The following is a 25,402-nucleotide window of genomic DNA, read 5'->3' as shown; positions in this document are numbered from 1 at the left end:
TTGGACTCCAAATCCCATCGGTGCCAGCCAGCAAGGCTAACCATCAGGGGGGATGGGAATCAAACAATAAAACATTAGGAAACATCTTCACAACCAAGGTTTACCTAACAACAGCTACGCTGCCGCCAGTCATTACCAGGTGATAGACTTCAGAACTGCACCCTTCCAGATACACTGTAAGCTTGCAGGAAAATGTGAGGATTTGTCAAGAGAACTATTAACAGGGAAACATAGTATGTGCTTAATGGGGCAGTAGTATTTCTTTCACAACCTCCTACTTTGCTTTTTAAACTTAGAAGAGCTGCTGCATGTGCATGACTCTGGATTCGTAAGAAAAGGAAAACCTAACTAGGTTGGCTTCTGCAGAGAAGCCAAATGCTCCCCTGGGGGTTCTTCAGAAATCTTGTCTTAGAGCAGGAAGTTGGAGCCAAAAATGTCCCCCTCAAGTCTACGAAAACAGCAGTGGGTACAGTTCAGCTGAAATTCTCTTGAGTGAGCCTCACTGAAATGAAGATTTTATTTATCTCAGAGAGGAAACTCTTTTCTTTATACTTCAGAAAGGTATTGTGAAAACGGAACTTCCGGAGGCGGCGCGAAACAGCAATGGCGGTCCTCTTCGCGTTGTGAAGAGGGGCTCCGCGAAAAAGGGTCGTCCGCTGCGGCAAAGCGGAGACCCATCAAGAAAAACCGCAGGCAGAGCGAGCCTGCGGCCGTGGGACTCGGCGGGCGCCTGGAGCCCCCCCAGAAGCGGAGAAGGAGCCTCGTAAGAGGCTCCGGAACGTGAAAGGGGGAGCGGCGCTGTGAGTTCATCGCTCTTTTCGTGGAAGCAAAGCCGCGCTGCTGCTGCTGATGAGCGCCGACCTTTCTTCTTGAAAATATCGGAATTGGAGCAACATACCCGTGTGTAAGGGGCTTAAATTTCTAATTTAATTTCTAATTTAAATTGAAGAAATTCGGCTGAAAACGGGAGGCGAGTAACAGGAAGTCCGCCTCCCGACTCTGCTAATTAGATCAAAGCAAGGGCTCGGAAACGAGCTGAAGTATTTAAAAGGGACTGCAAAAGTGGAAGAAAGAGTGCATTGATAGACTCTGCATTTTGAAGATAAAAGGGAAAGAACTGTGAGATTTATGGACTTTTATTCTTTGGAACTGTCCTCCTATCTTTGAGTTAAACGGGGTTGAAAGGGATAACCCCGTCATCGGGCTGCCAGTGAAAAAGAACTGTCAAACTGCTGTCAAATTGACGATATTGTTGCAGAAATTGAAATTGTTGCATAGACTGAGACATTAATATTTAACATTGTTGCTTGGACCTATTTTGATACCTTGTGGCTGGATTTTAAGAGATCAGAAGTTCTGGAAACCTTCCTTTTGTGCTTGGGAATTATAAAATTTAACATGGGGAATAGAGGAACTTCAATGGCGGAAAATAGTTCCTTTCTTCTTTGAAACTTTGAAATACTCCCCCTATAGGACTGTGGAAGTATAGTGGCCTGGGAATTGAGCTTTATTGAAACTTTTTGTGGTTTAATTTGTTTATACCTGGGACTTGTCTTTCCCATGGGACAAAAGATCATCTGACCTTGAACTGAGGCAGGTGTGGAATGAGCGGCACAGGGAGAACAAGAGCAGCTAAAGCCAAAGATAAAGAAAAAGAGAAAAAATCTGGGCAACTCTTGCAAACAACTTTAACTCATCACCGCAGATCATCTGTCCCAACTGTGCTGACAGCACAGGAGGTGGAACTTGTACAGCCTGCTGCAGAAGATATGGCAACTGGAGGATCTGAAACAGTTTTGAAACAAATTTTGGAACAATTGGCAGTTTTAAATCAAAAAGTGGACAATCAAACATCAAAAATTGATCAAGCTACATCCTCTATTGGCAAATTAACTGAACAGGTTTCGCAGCACACTCAGGCGATTGAGAAATTGCAAGGAGCTACGGCAGAAAACTACAAATTAGCTGTGGAAGCCAATCAAAAAGCAGAACAGGCGAATTTAAAGGTTGATGAAATTAAAGGAGAAGTAAGACCTCTGAAAAGACAGGTAGGGGAACAGCAAGCCTACCTGTCATTGATTGAACTGAAAAGTAAAGAAAGCAATCTCAGGATAAGGGCTATCCCGGAACTGGAGCAAAATAATTTAGAGGGATTTTTGACACTTTTGTTCTCCAAATTCTGGGGAATTGAGGAAGAAAATGACTTTAAAATTGTGACAGCCTTTAGACTGGGAAAATCAGTAAAGAAAGAGAAGCCCAGAGACTTCTTAGTTGCTCTGAGATCAAGGGAAGAAAGGGATAAGATATTAGGCCTACATTTCAAGAAATCTTTGGAGATAGAAGGCAAAAGGGCCGAAATTTACAGAGATATACCCAAATATCTCTTGGAACTTAGGACTACCTATATAGATCTGACTAAATTGTTGAGACACAACGGAATTCCTTATAGGTGGGAGTTTCCACAAGGACTTTCATTTACTTACAAAGGAAGGAAAATAAAGATTAAATCACCTGAAGACCAGCAGAAGTTCCTACACGACCACGAGGAGGACCTGCAAAAAGGAGCTGCAGCTTCTTGGCCTCCACCACCACCGGGACCACCTCCAAGAGTTATACCACCTGGATCAGGACCAGCACTACCTCCTCCGGGATCGGGGGGAAGCTTAGATACCCCATTGTAGAACCCGTCAATTGATTCAGGATGTCTCTGCAGCTTCTTAGTTGGAACATAAATGGCGGAAATTCCCCGGAAAAAAGAAGAAAAGTTTTTCACATCTTGAAAAAGGAACAACTGGACGTTATCTGCCTACAAGAAACACATGTGACAAGGCTCCATAGAAAAGTGTTAATCAATAAAAGACTAGGCCAAGAATTTATTTCTTCGGACAAAGTTAAGAAGAGAGGAGTGGTGATATACGCAAAGGAGAGCCTGTCACCGAAATTCTTATTTAAAGATGAACATGGCCGAATTTTGGCAATTGAAATACAGACACAAGGAGAAAAATTTTTGATATTAGGAATATATGCTCCAAATGAGGGAAAGTCGGAATTTTTCAGGAAGCTGCATGAGACTATGCTGGATTACTTGGACTATAGTAACATCATTATGCTGGGTGATATGAATGGGGTTGTGTCTGTAAATATGGATAAGTCACAAAGTGTCAACATATCGAAAGACGGCAGACTACCTAAAACTTTTTTTGAAATGACAGACAATATGGACTTAGTTGACATTTGGAGGGTTAAGAACCCTCTAGGGAAAGAAGGGACTTTCTTTTCTGAAGCTCATCTGACATGGACACGAATCAACCAAATTTGGACAACTAGAGGACTGGCACCTAAGACTAGAAAAGTGGAAATCTGCCCAAAAACCTGCTCCGACCATAATGCTTTGAAAGTGGAATTGAGACTTAATACAACCGGTTCCTTTAGATGGAAAATGAATGACACTTTATTAAGAGACCAGGAGATTGTGAAGAAGGCCCAAAAAACTTTAAAGGACTATTTTGAGATAAATTTGAATACCACCGTGGAAAAAAGAACAATCTGGGACGCAAGTAAGGCAGTTATGAGAGGGTTTCTAATACAACAAAACACGATTAAGAAAAGGCTCTGGAATGAAAAGAAGGAGAAGATATTGGAGAAAATAAGAGAAGGAGAGAAAAAATTAAGATCTAGGCCTAAGTCGAAGGATGTGCTAAGAGAAGTGAAATTTTTCCAGGTGCAATATTCAAAATTGATAAATCAGGAGGTGGAATGGAAAATTAAACAAATGAAACAAAGATCCTTCGAATCGGCGAATAAGTGTGGGAAACTGCTAGCCTGGCAGTTGAAAAAGAGACAAAAGCTTAACACAGTTACAAATCTAGAGATTGAAGGGAGAATGGTTCAGAAACCCGAGGAAATTAGAAAGTGCTTCCAGAGGTACTTCAAAGAACTCTATTCACAAGGGCCGCAAAAAGTTTCCGAGGTGGATCAATTTCTTAAAACTAATGGATTACAAAAAATACCCCTGGAAATGAGAACAAACCTGAACTGTAACATTACACAGCAAGAAATTGAAAGTGCCATTCAAAACCTTCAACTTGGCAAGTCCCCAGGCCCTGACGGCCTAACCTCCAAATATTATAAAGTTTTAAAGGACTATTTGATACAACCTTTGATGGAGGTTTGCAACCAGATAATGGAGGGAAGGAAGGCACCGGAAACGTGGAAAGAAGCTTTCATCACATTGATACCTAAATTAGAAACTGAAAAGACTCAACTTAAGAATTACCGCCCCATTTCACTCCTAAATGTGGATTATAAAATTTTTGCAGATATTTTGGCAAGTAGATTTAAAAAAGTACTAAATGAAGTGATTCATAAGGATCAGGCCGGCTTTCTCCCTGGTAGGCATTTGTTTGATAACACAAGAAACATTATTGACATTTTGGAACTTCTACAAACAAATCTTAATACCAGAGCGGTTTTAATTTTTATTGATGCAGAGAAGGCCTTTGATAATATTTCTTGGATGTTTATGAAGAAAAATTTGGAAGGGATGGGAGTGGGGCGGGGGTTTGAAAATGGAATAGAAGCAATATATGCAGAACAAAAAGCTAAATTGATAGTAAACAATGTGGTGACAGAGGAGTTTAAAATTGAAAAAGGGACACGTCAGGGGTGCCCTCTATCCCCCCCTATTGTTCATCTCAGTTCTGGAGGTGTTGCTAAACATGATTAGAAAGGACCGGTTGGTTCAGGGAATTGAGGTCGGAGTGAAACAATATAAATTGAAAGCATTTGCAGATGACTTGGTATTAACACTTCAGGAACCAGTCTCCAGTACTAAAAGAGTGCTAGAATTAATTTCGGATTTTGATCGGGTGGCGGGGTTTAAGTTAAATAAGCAAAAAACCAAGGTTTTAGCAAAAAATTTGACAGTTACAGAAACAGATGAGTTCTCTAAAGAAACGGAGTTGAATGTGGTTAAAAAAGTAAAATACCTAGGGGTGTACCTGACCTCCAAAAACTTGAATTTGTTTAAAGATAACTACGAGAAATGTTGGTCAGAAATCAAAAGAGATTTGGAAACATGGTCAAGATTGAAACTTTCCTCGTTAGGCCGAATAGCTGCTGTAAAGATGAATGTATTGCCGAAAATGTTATTTTTGTTTCAGGCCCTACAGATCGTGGACAAGGTGGAATGTTTTGGAAAGTGGCAGAAGGATATTTCTAAGTTTGTTTGGCAGGGCAAAAAGCCCCGAATAAAGTTTAAAATATTAACCGATGCGAAAGAAAGAGGGGGATTTGCCCTGCCAGACTTGAGGTTATATTATGAATCTGCAGCCTTCTGCTGGTTGAAAGATTGGATTTTATTGGAGAACACTGACGTCCTAGATCTGGAAGGGTTTGACAATGCGTTTGGGTGGCATGCATATTTGTGGTATGACAAGGTTAAAGTGCACAAATTGTTTAAAAACCATATTGTCAGAAGAGCAATTTGGAGGGTCTGGATAAAATATAAAGACTTATTGGAGAGTAAGACTCCGAGGTGGCTCTCACCGGTGGAGGCCAAGGCACGTAAGAGACTTAACATGGAGGCCCATTGGCCTAAATACTGGGAAATAATTGAAAAAATTGGAGACAATTGGAGGTTGCTAAGCTTGGAGAAATTGAAAACTAAGGTATGAGACTGGCTGCACTATGCGCAAATTCAAGAGGTATTTAAAATAGATAAAAAAGTTGGATTCCAGGTGGAAAAATCGAAACTAGAGACTGAATTGTTAGAGCCAAAAAGTAAAATACTTTCGAGAATGTATAACTTGCTGCTTAAGTGGAATACACAGGACGAGACAGTCAAATCCGCTATGATAAAATGGGCTCAGGATGTGGGGCATAACATTATGTTTGTAGACTGGGAAAGGTTATGGAACACCGGTTTGAAATTTACGGCATGCCCTGCCTTGAAGGAAAATATTATGAAAATGGTATACCGGTGGTACATGACCCCAGTCAACCTAGCTAAGATATATCATCTGTCTGACAACAAATGTTGGAAATGTGGAGAGGCGGAAGGGACATTCTTTCATCTCTGGTGGACCTGCCTGAAAGTGAAGGCCTTCTGGGAAATGATCCATAATGAACTAAAAAAGGTACTGAGATTTACCTTACCTAAGAAACCAGAGGCATTCCTTCTGGGCATGGTGGACCAGAGAGTGCTTAAGAAGGACAGAACCTTTTTCATGTATGCTACCACAGCAGCAAGGATCCTGATCGCAAAATATTGGAAGACACAAGATTTACCCACGCTGGAGGAATGGCAATCGCAGCTGATGGACTATATGGAATTGGCTGAAATGACTGGCAGAATCCGAGACGTGGGAGAAGAAACAATTGAGGAGGACTGGAAAAAGTTTAAGGACTATTTGAAAAAACACTATAAGCTGTATGAATGTTAAAAAATGCACCTTTCAGGAAACTCTAGCTTCAGCAAATGTAAGTTAATGAAATGAAAATTAAGACACAAGAATTTAGAGGTAAAATAATGAAACAACTTTATTGTGTTTAATACAAAGCATATAAGAATTGGGTTACAGTAAAATTGAAATTAGGGAACATGATAAAATGGATGATACAATAAGTTTTGAAATAAGTTAACAAATTGCTGATGCTTTATAAGACAGGGAACGCAGGGTTTGGAGGATGTGGGGAAGTCCTTTAGATTGGATGGAAAAAGAATATGGAAATTTGTTATTCTTCTACTCTATTTTCTCATAACTACTCTTTATTCTTTTTTCTGTATTTCTCAAAAGCAATAAAAATATTTTAAAAAAAACAAACAGAAAGGTATTGTGAAAACGGCTTCCCTTGGGGTCGAAATGGCAATATCCCAGGCCAACAAGAGCAGGTGCGGTGAGGGGAAGGATTATAAATTGAAAAAAAGATGGGAAGGGTTACTAATGAGAGGTATTCCTGTAAAAGAAGCAGGTCTGGACCATCGACACCCTGCTTTTCACTTGAATGTAATTTTATCCAAGCTGTGTAGTGTGAGTGGCCTCATGTACATTTTCCCACCCGTTTTAATGCAAAGAGGGCATTAGTTGCTGAGCTTTCTAGCAGCTCCCTTTTGTTATTCACATATCATCTAAGCCTCAGAATGTAACCTAATAACCAAAGAGGTCTGTAACTGGACCCTCACTGATTGTTCAGATGGAGCTGGGCATGACATGCATTCTTCTGTCTTGATAGGTATTGTGCAAATGATGTGCTCTGAGCAGACATTATCTTTATACTTACAATCAGCAGTGTTAATGGCATAGGTAATTATATCACTTAGCACCACCTTGGGGCAAACTCGATTCCTCTACAAATAATTCTCCAAAGCAACCACTAGCATCTCAGTTCTTTCTCCCAGTTCGGTTCAGAGTCAGAACATATGTGTTAGAGGCCATGGCGGAAATGCAAACCCTCTCCTTTAAATCCATGGAAGAGAAGTGGGTCTCTGGCTCTATCAGGCACAATTTATGGTTCTGTTGGCCAACTGTACTAAAACAAACCAAAAATGGAATGCAGGTTCAAGTTGACAAGGGCTACTCCACAAAATTCCTCAACCACTTCACTTCATCAATTTGGCACAGGAAATGTTTCATTTGAACACATGCTCACACCGTGAATTTTCACGGTAAGAGCAGGCAAAGGTGAACTCTTGCTTTCAGAGGTTTCCTTTCATAGGATGAATACCAGATCGCACCGTGCCTTCAAATACAATATTCATCACATCAGGCTAATGATGCAAGGTCATCTCAGGAAAAAGACTGGGCAAGGTTCCTGGTGAAGATGAGCAATGAAGAATGCTTGCCTTGTGCCCTTGTCATTCATATTTGGGGTAAATCTAGATTCTACATGAACAACAATATATCATGTTGGTAACTTATGAAAGCTGGAGCACAGGCTTCTGCTGAAATAAGGTATCTTTTCCCGAAGCTGTTGCTTAAATATGCTGTAGCTTAATTCTTGGGATGGTCCTTATGCAATTTTGCTAGGTTGTGCATTAATACTGTTTTTGCATGCAGTCGGCATTACTTCATAGAACAAATAAAGAGATTTCCCTCACAAATAGTCTTTCTACTTTCATTGTGTATGCAAGGGAGGGAGAAATCTTTGGGAATTTGTACTTCCTTAATAGACAAGACTACGAGAGAAAACTCGACCTGATCACCTAAGAGAGAAAATAGAATATTTGAAGTGTGAAATAGGCATTTCCACTGATGTTGGGCTGTGACTGCGGGGGGGGGGGGGGAGGCGGGTGGATCAGAGAACCACACAGGAGGATACAGATAATGGAAGTTACCTGACATGGCTTTTAAGTCATATGGTTCCAGGGGTGTACCTTGGGGTTGGCCAGGTTGGCACCTGCCAAGGACACAGGTCTTGAGGGAAGAAAAAAATGCTCGTCTCCACTCTAGTTCAGCTCTTCTGGCAAGGGCAGAAGGAGTAGGTTTTGCCAAGGGTACAAGGGAGCCTAGGTATATGCTTCTGAATGTTTCCAACCTTCGAAACACTAATTGTTTTGGAACAGCAGTGGGTACAGTTAGCCATGTTGGTTTGACACAGTAGAAATATATATATATAATAATAAATTACCCAGTAGCACCTTAGAGACCAACTAAGTTTGTTCTTGGTATGAGCTTTCCTTAAGGAAGCCTTTTCGTCACAGGAGCCTGCTTGGATACAAAGGCCTTTCTCAAAAGCCCTGCTCAGGATTTCGCTGCCTGTGGAAGGTGGGCATCTGCTATCCCACGAAAGGGCCTTTTCGGAGTAAGCTTACTCTGCTAAGTGATGTTGAGACCTATTTTGTAGGTGCTAATTTGAAAGTACTAGAAGAGCACAATGGGAGGAGACAGTGCAACACACAAAAGACACCAGCTATGAACAAAAAGAACAGAATATATAAAACAAAGTACATTAAAAACATATCCTGGCATTGCTTCAGCACAGTTTCAAAACTTGCTCCATTTTATTCATACTGCAGAGTAACCGATAATGAAGACCAGGGAACGCCCAGAGTGAAATGTCATTTTGTTAGCACACCCTTATTTAAAAAAAGGAAAAGGAAACTGTTCTGTAGATTTCTCTCACTTGGCCTCTTAGCCCTTTCTATGAGACCCATCATATAATTATGATGTGTCAACTTGCTGAATAAGCAGAAATGGGTGTAGCAGTAGCGTGGAAAACAGATACCGTAGTTTAGGAGCCTATTCCACCTAATGAACAATGCATCCATTTACAGAAGAAGAGACCTCATTCCCTTTTGTGTGCAATGTTAACAGCTTTCAACTGAAATGATCTTCATGAACCCAGTGAAATTCTGCTTTATTCTACAAGCAAGAGTTTTGCTAGTAATCAGTTCCTTTTAAAGGCTTTTGTTTAGCAGTAAGGCATAGACAGAGACTGATAACACATATTCACCCACAGCAGCACCAAAAGATATTAATAATTCCCCTGAAACAGCATTTAAAACAGCCTGCAAGCTTTGGGGGGGGGGTGTGCTCACTGCAATCTGAATATTTTTTTTAACAGAAGCTACTGTGGAAAAATATTCTGCTGACTTCCAGATAGCTATTTACACTCCTTTTAGAAAATGACTTGTATGTTGCCACACACACACACACACACACACACACAGAAATATGGAGCAGGGTACAGCAAATACAAGGACATCCAACTGGTTGGGGGTGGGGGGAGATGGACCCATAGGCCAACAGTACTTTGGCCTTTCTAATGTCTACCAGACAAATAGCCCTCCCAACGAAGGTGGTAAGTCATTTGTGACACATCAAAATTCCAATTTCCCTTCCAACAGTTTACAAATTATCTTCACAATACCAGTTTCTTACCTCACCATAGGCAAAAATTGGCTATTTATAATAAGGTTACCAAATTCTTTTCAATGAACCCAGGGACACTTTTCTACTTCAATGTATTTTGTATGGGGACCGTCCCCAGGAAATGGGGACTGTCCCCGGGAAACGGGGACGTCTGGTAACCTTAATTTATAAGCCTGTAAAAATTATTTATTGGTTTATATCCCTCTCTCATGTTGCAGATAGGGTTCCCAAGCAACCTCCCACCCTGGGGCTGAGCATTCCCCCTCCCATGCAGTTTCTGTAAAATTTACTTTCAGACCACAAGTAAGTAGACAGTGAATTTACCAGATTTGCCAATAATAATAAGTGAAAAGATTGCAAATATTTTATACACACACACACACACACACACACACACACATGGAACTTGCAATGCTTTCAAAATGATCTACTTTATCTGCATTATTAAACCTGCTGGCTTTTAAAATACCCATTATGAAGAAAGCAGTTTGAAAGGAAAGAGTTAATCACGTAAATAAAAAATGCAATTCTCAGGACTCAGCTACACAGCTGCAAAGAAAACATTTTAAATGTGTTGTAAAGTGCAATATACAAAGGGGACACCAGGTGGCGAAAGTGAGCTATGCAAAATTGAATGCATTTTTCAAAACGTTTTAAAATGAAGCATTTTCACAGCGAATTTTTTATACGTGTGTAGATTCCACCTCATTTTCTATTCTAAGAAAGGGTTTGCTCATCTTACCTTGTCTTCAGTATTGTGATCCTGTCAGAGATTCTGTTGCTTCACTTTAATTAAATTGTGAGCATGAAGAGTGATCTGTAGGGGGAAGCATCAGAGACATCTGTAAATACGTTTGTCCTCAAACTGACAGGCAACTCCAGTTCCAAAAAATGTAGCAGATGTGCAAGCGTGCCAACCACCTACAACACACAGCATGTCTTTTTAAACAAGGAGATGGCTTGGTGCTGTGCTATTTTTAATAGAGAACCAGCATGCTTAGTGTGTCAGAATAGAATTAAGTAGTCTCCCACTCTAATCCCACCTCAGAGGACTGTTGCAAGGAAAGAATGGGAGGTAGGAACATAAATGCTGCCTTGAGCTCCACGGAAGAAAGCATAAAATATGTCCCAAGCCTCCTTGGTGTTTTCTACAGGTATTGTTTCAGTTTAGCTAGAAGGGCATAGGATCATGATGCCATTATGCCAGCCATAGATGTGGTGGCACAGTAGAAGCACAAAACTCAGCACTCACTCACAGCTGCAGTCCTACACATACTTACTTGGGAGTAAGCCCTATGGACTTGCATTGGTATTCAAAGGAAACATGGTTAGGCTCAGACTGTATGTGCCATTTGTATGCATAACTTTCTCTGGCAATTACTGTATGTTTATTTTTCAATACACTCTGAAAACCAGCAGCTCTGCTCTGATAAAAGTGCTGGAGCAGTGCCCTTGTCTGTTTCGAAAGCTGAGGCGTGCAGAGTAAGAGACCCTAATTTTTTGGATTAACAATTTCTTGGGTGGAAGTTTCTCAAAGCAAAGTCAGTCAGGCAAGCTGGCCATTACATTCTGCACTGTGAAATTTGGTCCATCTGCTTTGCTTGTAATGAGCTTGCTTGCCTCATCAGGCGTAGTTTTGCATTGCCCCAGCTGTTGCTCAACATACATTAAAAGGTTCCAATCAGCTGGAACCTTTCACCAGAGTTACAGCAACTTATTTTATATATATATATTTTAAAAATAGTGGGCCTTAAGACCAAGTTAAAATTGTAAAATTAGCGCACAGTTGGTACTTTCTACAGAGGGAATCGGAAGTTTTATTTATTCTGAATTAAATTCTACAGAGAACGGTGCAACGTGAAGAGCAGATGTTTGGAAACATAACTTGAAAAGGACAAATACACACGAGCAGATGGAAATAGTCCAATGGGTACTCAACGACTGCAGAAGCAGCCTGGCCACTTTGATTTGACAATACTGGCAGGATTTGAATCGTGGAAGTTCTCCTATTTTCAATTTATTTCTCACATTCCACCTTTCGTACAGGGTTCTGTCCCCTGCTCCCCCCCTAACCCCCCCCAAAATACCCCTTTGAGATGGGTGAAGCTGAAAGAAAGTGAATACACCCAAAGTTGCATAGAGAACTAAATAGTTCCTGGTTTTCTGGTCCATATCCACACTCTTATTACAGCATTGTGGCTCTCAGAGATACAATTAGAAAACAAAAAACACCACTCTGTCTAATAGCAACTCAGGTGGTGTCAGGATTCTAGCTAAAATGGAGTCACCGAGAGGAGGGAAACATATTCACACATTTGGGGGGGAAGCCAAAGGAAGGTAGGGAAACCTTAAAACATATTCCCCCCCCCTCAAAAGGCTATAAATTTGTCCCCACTCCCACCTTCATATAGTCCTAAATCAACCCTATGCATGTGACTATTCTTATTCTTTCACAGGTGGCAAACATGCTGACACATAATGAACTGTTGAAGACTACACAGTGGGTTCAGGTTGAATCTGTCCTGTACTTTTGCCTAATCTTACAATAAAACAATGCTACTTGCTATAGTTTATTGCCAACAATACACTGATAACATTTAAGTGGCAATTTAACGCCAACAAATATTTCGGTGACTTCACACTTTAAAAAAAAAATCAAATAAAAGTTATTTGAAGAGTGAGGAATTAACATCAAAGATGGGATGGGGAAAGGAAGGGCAACTGCCCCACTGCCTCACTCCAAACCTTACCCCCTAGTGCAGAGGTTTCCAACCTTTTTGAGTCCACGGCTCCCTTGACCAACAACATTCTTTCTGCGGCACCCCTGTGGGGCTCAGGAGCCCAGTTATGTCAGCCCTTGCCTGCAGAGCTGGCAGCCTCTCACCCTTTTTCAAACACCATCCCTTGTGGAGTTTTCCCTCAGCCTCCTCTCCTCTTCCCTCTCCTTGGGAGTCCTCTGGGCAGCCACTGCTGCTGCCCCTGGTCTCTGAGCAGGGGCCCCCTCAACCCAAAGAGAGGTGCCTCCTCACACTGCCCCACAGGGGCCTGAAAAGAAACCCCTGGTCACCCCCAGAGACACCATTTGCCTGGGGATCTTGCAGCTAGAGCTGCTGCAACAAACAGCTCTGCAAGCCTTTGGGAAGCAGAGATGCGCAAGGGCAGTAGAGGAAGGAAAGATAGATAGATAGATAGAGGGCAGTGTTGCCTGCAGCACCTCTGACCATCAATCAAGGCACCCCAGGGTGCCACGGCACACTGGTAGAAAACCACTGCCCTAGTGGTTTCTATTCCTGCTATGGTGTTTCAAATGTGTAAGAGTCAGAAAATGGCAGACAGGGAATGTGTTAAATGCCTGTCCCTCACCTGATGGTTGTCCCACTAAGTTCCCTCCTTCCAGAGCTGGCCCTCATTGTGGCGAAACAATAAATAACTTGAACATTTGCTAAACAACTACTAAGAAATTGCTGCACTGTGAAATATGAACATAAGACTCAATGAAATACAACTGTTTGTTGACGTGAGAGAACAGTCCATAATACTCTTCCGAACTATGAGAAATGAAATCAAATGTTATTGAGATCCACTTTTGTGGATTCTTACCACCCAGGCCAATGCTTATGCCACTGTTACTGTGGAAGGCATGCTCTCATTTCAAATATTTGCTTGTTTAGCAGACTGTAGAAATTCTGCATTTGACTAACTTCATAAATGTGTGAAAGTACAAAACAGTAAAATGCAGGTGGGAATGGGGGTGTAACACACACACACACACACACACACACACACACACACACACAGCTAAAACATAAAGGGCATGTTTTGTTAAATCTGCCCTTCTTTAGAGTCAGATTCTAATTGCAGTTTAATTGCAAAGGGCTGTATGTTTGCAATTGGGATGCTATCTTTGGATTTAGTCTCTGTGGTTGCAAACAACTTTCAATTAGATTCTTCTTTGCCTTTCTAGCTCAGGGATATTTTTTTAATGGATAATCTCATTTAACTGTGGAAATGAGAAAATGACATGTGCAAACAATAGCAGGACCTAAAATACATGAACATGAAGATCATTAACAAGGTTATTCCTTTGTTCGTATTCCTTTCAGGAGATTGAAGCAGAAGATTTTAATAGATTGTTTCTTTTGCAATTACATCATTTCTGGCATTTTCGCTGATACTATTGACAGTGTGTTGAAATATTATAATACGTATAATTGTAAAATATATAGTGGGCGATATCTAATATTAGTCAATTAATAATTGCAACAGGTCCACTCTAAGTATAAGTTAGTTGGACATCATTAAAAATAGATATAGCAGTCCGATAAAAAGGTCTGTCAGAGCAATAATTTCTATGATGCAAGAAAATGTATTTCATGAGATACATCATAAAATAATATAATTAGGCAATTGTTTTTAATAAATTATTTTTAATACAAGTAGTTGCCAAAAAAACAACAACTCTCCAGCTGGCAAGTACCATCTTTAGCAAAGTTATTGTCTGCTATGAGACATGTGTAAGAAATTATGCTTTTTGCTCATATGTAGATTGAGGCTGTAATTCTATATACACTGACAGTAAACCTTTGTGAAGTCAGTGGGCTTACTTCTGAATAGACTTACACAGGTTTGCACTATTAATTATCTAATTAAGTAATTAAGCCCCACAAGCCTAGAATAATATAGTTCGCAGTACCTTCATTTTAATAGTGTTCAGTTTTTTTAAAGTACAGTTGAACAATTAGGCTAGGCAATAAATATACAGTATGGCAAATGAGGAAATAACTTTCATTGCTCAAAAATAATAATTACTTTGTAAGCATTTGGATTATACTGAACTCTTTATTGGAACAGAATGGGAAGATAGACAATTTCAGCCATGCAGAGGCTAAGATTATTTGCAAATGCTAATAATTGTAATAATTATTGGGCTAACTAGAAAATGTGAGCCATATCAAATATGTATAATCCGCTGATAAGCAGCAGTTACAGAAAGCTAGGATGACCTCCAAATCAAAGACTTCTATTTAGACTGCTGTTTTCTATGTTAGGAATGCACGATTCCCAAGTATTTTTCCTGTTTTTCTTTAAATTGTATACAAATACTAATGCCAGTACACACTTCTGAACGCTTCAGCAAAAGTGCATCAGTACATTTACTGAGAAAACAATGTTTTAAACAAATGGATTTTTTAAAGAACAAAATCCCATGCTCTAGGAAAATAGTACTGAAGAGATGAGCTTCTGCACTGAAATTCAGATAAATCAATAAAATGAAAGGATTTGTTTGTACCACCTATATAGTATGACTCACTACAGTATCAGAGATGAAGAAGCTCTGGAATACACTAGAGATTGCCCTGTGCTAATATGTGGGAAATAAGATATTTCCTCTAAGGTCACTTCTAAGCAGCCTGTTTTGTTTGCACAATGTCTGCAAGGGGGGGCGGGGGTTAGATGAGGTCAGTTATTTTCCCTCCCTCCCTTCTTCCTTCTTTTCTTTCCAATCCCCGGCGACGTCAGACAGTTATTGAACATTCATTCCGATTTGTTGGCAGGGACATTATACAATGTTGCATCAAATAAATGTTATTCCACACTTCCCAGTGAATGTTCCTGTCCCTTTCCTTATTGTAAAAAGTTTTAGGGTGCTATGGAAGTTTGGTGAGGTTTGCATTTACAGGCAAACGTATCCAATGTTCACTTTGCCAAACAATATTCAGACTGAAGTGGAGCCACTCTTTAAAACTGCACGTAGTCAGATTTTGCAATGCAATTCTCCAGCCAAGGATTGCATAAAAGAATGCATCTACTGTATTAGGGTAAAATGTTCATACAAATGCTTATATCAGTGAAAATACCATAGAAGAAAACAATCACAGAACCATAAAACCATAGAGATGGAAGGCACCCCAGGGGTCATTGAATCCAACCTCCTGTAATGCAGGAATATTTTGCCCAAAGTGGGGCTCAAACCCACAACCCTGAGGTTAAAAGCCTTGCATACAAATATGTGTCTATCAAAGAAATTTAAACTAAAATGCTGGTGAATTTTTATGACGCCTTTTTTAAAAAAAACACTGTTGTAGAAATGTGGAGAACTGAATTTAAAATTGGAGTACAGTGGTACCTCGGGTTGCATACACTTCAGGTTACATACGCTTCAGGTTACACACTCTGCTAACCTAGAAATAGTGCTTCAGGTTAAGAACTTTGCTTCAGGATAAGAACAGAAATCAGGCTCTGGCAGAACGGCGGCAGCAGGAGGCCCCATTAGCTAAAGTGGTGCCTCAGGTTAAGAACAGTTTCAGGTTAAGAACAGACCTCTGGAACAAATTAAGTACTCAACCCAAGGTACCACTGTAATTAGAAACAGAGAGAATGGATTCTGACAGATTTGCCCATCCATACTGTCCTGAATCCCTGGCCTACCTGGCAGCAAGTCACTATGTCAAGTCTGAAGTCCAAGTCCAGGGGTGTAGCAACACAAGCAAAGTCCAAAGGTCAGAAAACACAGTCCAGGGTCAATTCAAATAGCTAACTCTGAAGACCGGCAGTCAGAATACAGCCCAGAGTCAAACCCAAAGCACAGTCCCATAGAGGTCCAGAAGCATCCAAGCCAAGGTCCATCAACATGGGCAGTTGAGCAGACACAGCACCTCAGCTCTGCTTCCCCTTTGCACTTTGCATGCTGATTGCAGCATCTGTGCTTGATGAGGCAGGTGAGCCTCACCTGTTCTGAGCCTACTCCAGCTGAGGAATCACACACCTGAGGAATCAACACCATGATCATCCAAAGTCACAAATGCACCCAGATATTTCCTTGTTAAAGGGCATTTCTTGAGTGCCACGAGCAGCACATCCCATTTCACTGCTGGAAGTGCTGTCTCACCCTGCTGCCTCCGCCGCTGGCCTTGGGCACTGATTTCACAAAATCTTTGTATGCAAAAAACTTGGTTCTGATTTATTTACAGGGCAACTGTACAAAAATGAACATGCATCTTGATTTGCTTCTGGGTGCTTACATGTCTTCCCTTTCATCCCACACTCTCTGGGGTGTTTCCCCATCAGTTTTCTAACTGCAGACAGTCTGTTTTTCTGTTTGCTTGTTTTAAGTGTGTTTGGTTAACTTTAACTGTGCAGGTCTAAAGTATATGCTTGAATTCCTCCTGCAGTCGGAGCATAGCACCTTCAGGGTGAAAAACACAGGGAATGGGAGAATTCAGGTCTCATCTCCCATCCCGTTCATGCTTTCACTCTAAGCCCACCCCCTGTTTGCACAGAATCATCAGGGCCCATGTGAGGCCCATCTAATTTGACTCTGCCTTAGAATAAGTGAGCAATTGTTTATAGGAGGAAGCAAGCAAACTTCTGGCAGCGGCAGATCACTGACATGTCTAAGACCCCATTAAAATTATGTTTCTACCCCATGGACCCCACAAGAGAAAATATGAGGCCATTTGGGTTCCTGTCTGCTTTTGCACCCTCTTTTTGCATGGCTAAAGGAGAACACATGGAATGCCACATTTTCTGTGCCTTAGGAAGACTCCTTTCCCATCAACTCCTTTCTAATTCCACAAAGTTGGAAGGAGCTGCTGCCACATTCCCACCACTTTTATGAAATCGCCTACTAGGCATTAGTGAGGGGTGTGTTTTCAGAAACCCTTGCCTGCATGCCTGCATAACTCTATCGCTAATTTGATGACCTACTAACACTTAGGCCAGGTGTACTTGATTTGGAGCCATCTGTGTAACAAGTATTGTAAGACTTTTTCCTCCCTCTTCCTTTCCCTCCCATTTGCTTGTTTTATTTGTTCTGTGCTGAAAAGGGAATTACTCAGTGAAGAACAGGCGTCAGGCTCAACAAGGACTTTTTGTAAGTTTATTTCAACAACCTACAGAATGGGGGATACTGCTCACACAGACACCCCCTGAATGAGAGGAGGATTTGCTGAGATTGATTCCAGGCTAAGGGACCATCCCCACTTCCGTTGGTCCTGATTTCCAGTATTTGATATAGATCTATTATTATTCCAGTATTTGGTATAGATCTATTATTATGGGCAGTGCTATTTTTCTAGAAAAAGAGGTGCCAGAACTCACCATGAATGCCTCCCTTGTTCTGTTATAATGGCAACGGCGCCCATCTGGGAGGTGCCAGAACTGAGTTCTGGTGAGTTCCAGCTGGGGAAAAAGCCCTGATTACGGGTCTGAGCTTTCCCCGGGAAAACTTGCTGTTTACTGCTGAATCAGAGCGAACATCAGCTTGAAGAAAAATTTGGTCCGCTTCTGAACCAGTCCTAAAATAGATTCTGAATGGGATTTCATGTGCTTTCCCAGGAACTGTGTTGCGGGCGGTCTGCTCCCACCTTCTTTCCTCCTTTTCCAGGCGATTCCACTGCATAATTTTCCCTGCTGTCTCTCTTTCTCCAGCTTTGAGCAACACACTTCTGGCTTTCTCAGCGTACTTAATTTCCCCCCCCCCCTCACTTTTCCCTGTGAAGCACTTTGAGGTGCTGTGCTTCTGAATGCCGGGTACTGGGGGACACAAACGGGGTGAGTGCTGTGGGACTCCTGTCCTACTTGAGCGATTCCCATAGTCCATTGACGCACCTGGCGGCCATACCTGCACCAGACCATATATATGGCTGGTTAAACCACAGAGCCTAGGACTTGCCGATCAGGAGGTCGGCGGTTCAAATCCCCATGACGGGGTGAGCTTCCGTTGCTTGGTCCCTGCTCCTGCCAACCTAGCAGTTCGAAAGCATGTCTAAGTGCAAGTAGATAAATAGGTACCACTCCAGTGGGAAGGTAAATGGCGTTTCCGTGCGCTGCTCTGATTCGCCAGAAGTGGCTTAGTCATGCTGGCCACATGACCCAGAAGCTGTACGCCGGCTCCCTTGGCCAGTAAAGCGAGATGAGCGCTGCAACCCCAGAGTCTGTCACGACTGGACCTAATGGTCAGGGGTCCCTTTAGCTTTTAATCATAGTGTTTAGCGGCACAACTGGTGAGAACGACCCCACTCTCCTGGAGATCTTTGAGATCTTTCTTTTCACCTTCTCTGTAATGACACCAGGGGTGGGGAACCTCAGGCTCAGGGAGCAAATGCTGCTCTCCATTCCTCTCTGTTTGATTATTGGACTCTCCCCAAGCCACATCCTTTCCCACAGGCCACTGCTTCCTGGAGCCCTTTTGCCAGAGCTGTAGTCTGTCCATGTGTATATGTGTTTGTGGCTGGATCTACACTGACCTTTTAAATATTAGAAATATCGTTCTAAAACGTCACAGGGCATACTCTTAAAATAAAGTGTTTCCTTGAAAACAGGAAATGTTCTCTTTTGCTTTCTCCCTGCTGTCTCCCTGGTTTCTGGTTACTTTGCAACTTCCTCTGGTGTCACATTTTAATAATATTAGGAACAGAGCATCATATAGCTATATGGTTATCAGAACAATTCATTAACTCTTTCTCAGTGCTAAAAACCATGAGTGTAGATCTGCCCTGTGTATGTATGACCTCTGACATTTGCTGAAATATAACCTACTATACAATATTTGTTGCTCTGCTCATTTTTGCCGTGGGCCTCACCCACTGCTTATATGTGGCCCCCGAATTGTTGCCCATGACAGAATGTGGCCCTCAGGATGAAAAGGGTTCTGCACCTGGGAACTGCACCATAATTTGTTTTAAAACTACACTTCATAACTAAATGCATAGAAAGGCAGTGATCTGCAGCTGCTGGCTGTAAAATTTTCAACCCTTCCTCCTCCCCCTTCTTAAAAATCTAGGGCGTTTTCTGAATGTTTGTGGGATTGTGCTAATGGTTGGCTTGCCATGTGACTGTCAGCTATAGATCACCATCTCTGCATGTGGTTAGACCCACCATGAAGAGAGTTCAAGCAGCTGCTATGTACTTATTGGTTGACTGCTTCCCCCTGTTTATGACTAAACTGTACAGTGATATAAACAATAAAGAGAATAACATTTTTTTTTCTTTCAGTGTTCACGATCATGATTAACTTTAAAGTATTGTACATGACTGCTCACTAGCATCACAGCTGACATTTTCCATGCTCAACTATGTGTTTAACATTTATAGGTAATTTTATCCTCATCTGCATTGCAATTTTGTTTCGCATCATAAATACAAAATGAGTTTTACTGCTTTTCTGTGACTCTGCATTTACATAAAGCCATCTCCGTGTGTGTGTGTGTGTGTGTGTGTGTGTGTGTTTAAAAAAGCTTTATTAAATGAAATTGTCTAACTGCCAAGGAGATGCTGTTGCCATGGTAACAAGGGTATGTCTCCAAGCCTATTTTCTGGTATCTTTGGTCTCTGTGAAGTAGAAAATTTGTCATATGATACTCACAGTGCACATAGTATCTGTAAGGGCCCACTAACACGCAAGCAACACTGTGGCAGTAACGTCACAATGGAAATAATACTCAAAGCGTACTAATTGAAACAATAAAAATAAATGTATTGGGGCTATTGAAAGGTGTGGGTGCATGGGTTAGCACATTGTTTATGCATAGCAGAGAGAAAAATTACCTCAGAACCTGTGTTTGTTGTCTGGGACAAAATATCCATTAAAGCTGCCCATGATAGATCTAAATTATATTTGCATCCTCTAATTCCCCTCCCCCACCCCCACTCTCTCATCCTTCACAACCTGAATATTTTCTCTGAAGCTATGTGTTCTTGTCAGAAACTTTTTCTGCTCTGGTGATTTAAGTTTGTATCCCAGCCCTCGGGCGCCTGTTGATATTCCTGCATGTCACAAGCTATATTATCAGAGGAGTTCCAGCGCAGAAGAAAGTCTAGGTTTAGGCTCACCAAATGACTTCAAAAAGCTTCCTGTCTACCTGTTTAACAGAGAATGACAAAGGAAATTCCAGAAATAGCAAGCGGTGATAGATCCCAGAGAGTTTGGAGAAGCAAAGCCGTTCTAATAATTATACGCTTCAAGGATTTACCAGCACACAGGGCATAAGCGTGTACAATGCGGAGCAAGGCCTCACTTTTAACCCCGCCATCTTTTTTCAACACCTACAAGTTGCAGAGAATCATTTGTAAAGGAAAGTCACCATGTAAGCTGCTGCTTACAAGTAGGACCCACACGTGATCAGGGCGACCATTGATTCTGTGGAGCCACAACACAAAGAAGGAGGTCACACTTGGGTATTTCTTTACAGACATGGTTCTTGCAGGAAGCAAAGAGATGTGATGTTGGGTCACCCCACTGCCAAGTCAACATACCATTGCTTTACGTGCAAGTAACATGCGCAAAGGGTTCTTGTCTTAAAATGTCAAGATGCTGGTTCTAACATCCAAAGTACTAAACAACTCAAGTCCTATATACCTGGGACTTCCTTTTCCTGTATATGTTGTCCACACATCTAAAGTCCTGCTTTGGGTCACCCTTCCATCTGAGGTTTGGCAGGTGGGCACAAATAACAAGGCCCATTGGGCTGTAATACCAATGGTTTGGAGTGCTCATGATGAGATGCATTTTCAGATATCCTAGAAACAGTCCAGAGCAAGTCTGTGTTTAGAAAGCAGGAAACCATCTTGCCATATAATCCAGGGAATGGTTTGAAGGCACATGATGCAGCAACCCTGTTGAAGCAAAGCAGGCCTAGGTCTGGCCAATGCTTGGCGCAGAGACCACCTGGTAACCTTGGATAATCTGCCTTTGGTTCAATAAGGTCCTACATAAAACAAGAGTTTTGTTTAAGATGGCTTTTGTAACGGCTGAAAACATCTAAAAATATCCTCAAGCGCTTTAGAACCATTTTTGCATATCAAATTGCTTATAAGTTAAATGTTTCTCCCTTCTATTTATTTAGATTAGTCCAGTGAATTAATTACCCTCTGTTTATAGTAAAAAAATGGGGGGAGAGGAAGCCAGACCATTATCCTTTCTCATCAATCTTTCCACTGCCGGTAATTGTACTATTTACTGCATTTGAAATTCTACTTAAATAACAACCAGTCATCTCTCAAGCAAATTCAAATGAGGAATGTTCCCATGGACTCTTTTATAGCAGCGACTATTTTTTAATGGAGAAAAATATCTCTGGTGATTAATGGCTCGCTCAGCCAATGTTAATTTTTTAACAAATAAATAAATGCGGACATATTCAGCAGATATTGGTGGAAAATTAACCCTAGAGTTTGTATGGTTCTGAAGAGAGTAATTTTCAGGCACTGTATTTAATAATAATAATAATAATAGCAATTATAAGTGTAAGTATAACTATAATTATTTTATTATTTATACCCTGCCCATCATGTTGAAGTGTGCCAAACAGAAACCCGATACAGTGGTACCTCAGGTTAAGTACTTAATTCGTTCCAGAGGTCTGTTCTTAACCTGAAACTCTTCTTAACCTGAAGCACCACTTTAGCTAATGGGGCCTCCCGCTGCACCGCCAGAGCCCGATTTCTGTTCTTATCCTGAAGCAAAGTTCTTAACCTGAAGCACTATTTCTGGGTTAGCGGAGTCTGTAACCTAAAGCGTATGTAACCTGAAGCGTATGTAACCCGAGGTACCACTGTATATTGAATCCTTGGAAATGAGAGTAGGTGTTTGACAGTTTTTCAACCTGAAAAAAATGTACTATAAGATATACTAGCTTACATTTAAGATAATAGGGCTAGATCTACACAGCTATAAAAAAAAATGCTCTAGACAAAAAACCCGTTGTAAGGCTCGCAATAGAAAATATCACCAAGTTGAGATTTCAGCTCTACAGCGCCATCTGGTGTCACAGTGTTATGACACATTTATAACATTGTACAGTAATTTGACTTAATGCATCTGAGTCCTAGGTCACCCCTTCAGCACAACTAGCTATGTCGGTGCTGGGGTTGCTAACCTTTTTGGGCCTCTGGATATGTTTGCAACCAAACACACAGACCACAGCCAAGTACATGCCACAAACTAGTCTACAGACTACAATGCAATGTACTATTCAAAGCAATGTAATTCAAGTCAGAGAGAGCGGGGGGACGGGACCTGCAGGCCCCAAGGAAATACTTTTGGGGTGCATTTGTGGATGTGTGACTAACTTAGATCTATTAATTTCAGTGGTTCTACACTGAGTAGGACTTAACTGGATACAACCCAAGATTCTTACTCCAGCAAGTGTGTCCATCACATATGCTAATAGGCTGCTGGTGTCATAGGCACCGTTTTGATAATAATGCCCATATCCTTACAAAGGCAGACCAATTGCTCTGATTGTTTAAACAGTCACAGAATGGACCTTATTTTTTTTTTGGGGGGGGGGGAGTCACGCTCAGGGATGTTGGTATTTTTTTTCCATTTTAATTTGTGCGCATGGCTCCTACGGTGAGGAAAACCTCCTGCTGTTCTCTTGAGGAAGTTCTCACTGCAACAGGGCTAGTTTCACTTCTTTCTTCCTTGTCCATGGGAAGAGGTGAACATCACAAAATGAACTGAGCCCTAGTAAAGCAGTATGAGGCAGTTAACACAGCTTTTCATCAGGCAAAGCACAGCTAGCTCTACATCACACAATGCCGATCAGCTTTCTAACCACTCAACACTCAGAACACCCTTGGTGATGCACAATAAGGTTCACTTAAGCTGCATTCCTGTAAAGTTACCTGCAATCAATGGGACGTGCTCCTGCAGACATGCACAGAACTGCACTGTTAATGATCTAGTATTGTTATTATGACCATGATGATGATGGTGATGATTTTATTATTAGGCTGTCTGTCAGCATGTATTTTTACTATGTTTTTATTATGTTTTATCCTTGATGTTCTGTAATGTGTTTTTAAAGTTGTGCACTGCCCTGGGATCTTTTGATGAAGGGTGGTATATAAATTGAATTAATAATAATTTTTTTAGTACTATCATATTAGTGCTTATTAGTGTCTAAACTAATTTTAAAAATGTAGAATAGTCCTTTGGAACTACATGTTCTCCAAGAAACCCAAGAAAAATTTTAATCAAATTTTTGTGCATCTCTTATATCAGGAGTGTATATTTTTTCCACAATATTTGTGGAAATATTTTTTCACAATATTTGTGGGGCCTGTGTGGTGTTTTTACATGAGTAGAATGTGTGCTTTTATTTAAAATGCATCTCTGGGTTATTTCTGGGGCATAGGAATTCATTTATTATGAGAGCCAGTGTGGTGTAGTGGTTAACAGCGGTGGACTCGTAATCTGGTGAACTGGGTTCGATTCCCTGCCCCTCCACCTGCAGCTGCTGGGTGACCTTGGGCTAGTCACACTTCTCTGAAGTCTCTCAGCCTCACTCACCTCACAGAGTGTTTGTTGTGGGGGAGGAAGGGAAAGGAGAATGTTAGCCGCTTTGAGACTCCTTCGGGTAGTGATAAAGCGGGATATCAAATCCAAACTCTTATTATTATTATTCCCCCCCCCAAAAAAAAAATATAGTCCAGCCCACCACAAGGTCTGAGTGACAGTGGACCAGCCCCCTGCTGAAATGTTTGCTGACCCCTGCCCTAGCTCATACTGGGAAAGAAAGCAATGGCTTTGGGAGAGAAGCACCAGATTGCATAGTGGAGGGGGGGGATAATTTCCCCTTTCGGTGGTAAGGCCAACTTGGTGGTGACAATATTGAACAAATAATAGGCAAAGAAAACACACTCTCCTCCCCCCTTTCCCGCAATCTTCTGCTTGCTCAAACTGAATCTAAACCAGCTGTTGCTGCTTTGCATGAAGAAAGAAAAAAGGCAGGGGAAAGACGGGGAGAGACAATAACAGAACTACTTGTATCATATAGCTTGGCCTGCATACTCAGCAGCAAAGATGCGAGGAGGGGGAACCAGCCGGTTTGTAGGTCCTGGTATAAGTAAAGGGACCCCTGACTGTTAAGTCCAATTGCAGATGCCTCTGGGGTTGTGGCGCTCATCTCGCTTTACTGGCTGAGGGAGCCGGCGTTTGTCCACAAACAGCTTCCAGGCCAGAATGACTAAGCCACTTCTGGTGAACCAGAGCAGCGCACAGAAACACCGTTTACCTTCCCACCAGAGTGGTACCTATTTATCTACTTGCCCTTTGACGTGCTTTCAAACTGCTGGGTGGGCAGGAGCTGGGACCAAGCAACGGGAGCTCACCCTGTCACGGGGATTCAAACCGCCGACCTTCTGATCAGCAAGCCCTAGGCTCTGTGATTTAGACCACAGAGCTACCCGTGTCCTTGTAGGTCGTGGATGTTTGCACAAAATCTGTTACAGATTTCTTGGGCATACCTCAGTAATAAGCACTATCACTCATACTTATTTCTATTGCAATTATGTTTAGACCAGTTTATGGACGCACTTAGACTGAACACAAAGTTATTCACACCCATTTCAATGACGTTATCTTGAATGAACCCCAGTGCAGACTCCAGATACTAGAACTTGATATTAGATTAAAACTACATCAGAGCAATTTTTTTTTTAAAGGATTCAGTCAGAGTAATGGAATGTGGATTAATTACAGTTTATTTGCTGAATGGTCACAATAAATGGAATCAACACAGAAC

The sequence above is a fragment of the Podarcis gaigeae genome, assembly GCF_964106915.1.
Source record: "Podarcis gaigeae genome assembly, chromosome: 10".
NCBI classification, from domain to species: domain Eukaryota; kingdom Metazoa; phylum Chordata; class Lepidosauria; order Squamata; family Lacertidae; genus Podarcis; species Podarcis gaigeae.
This window is presented reverse-complemented; position numbering follows the sequence as displayed.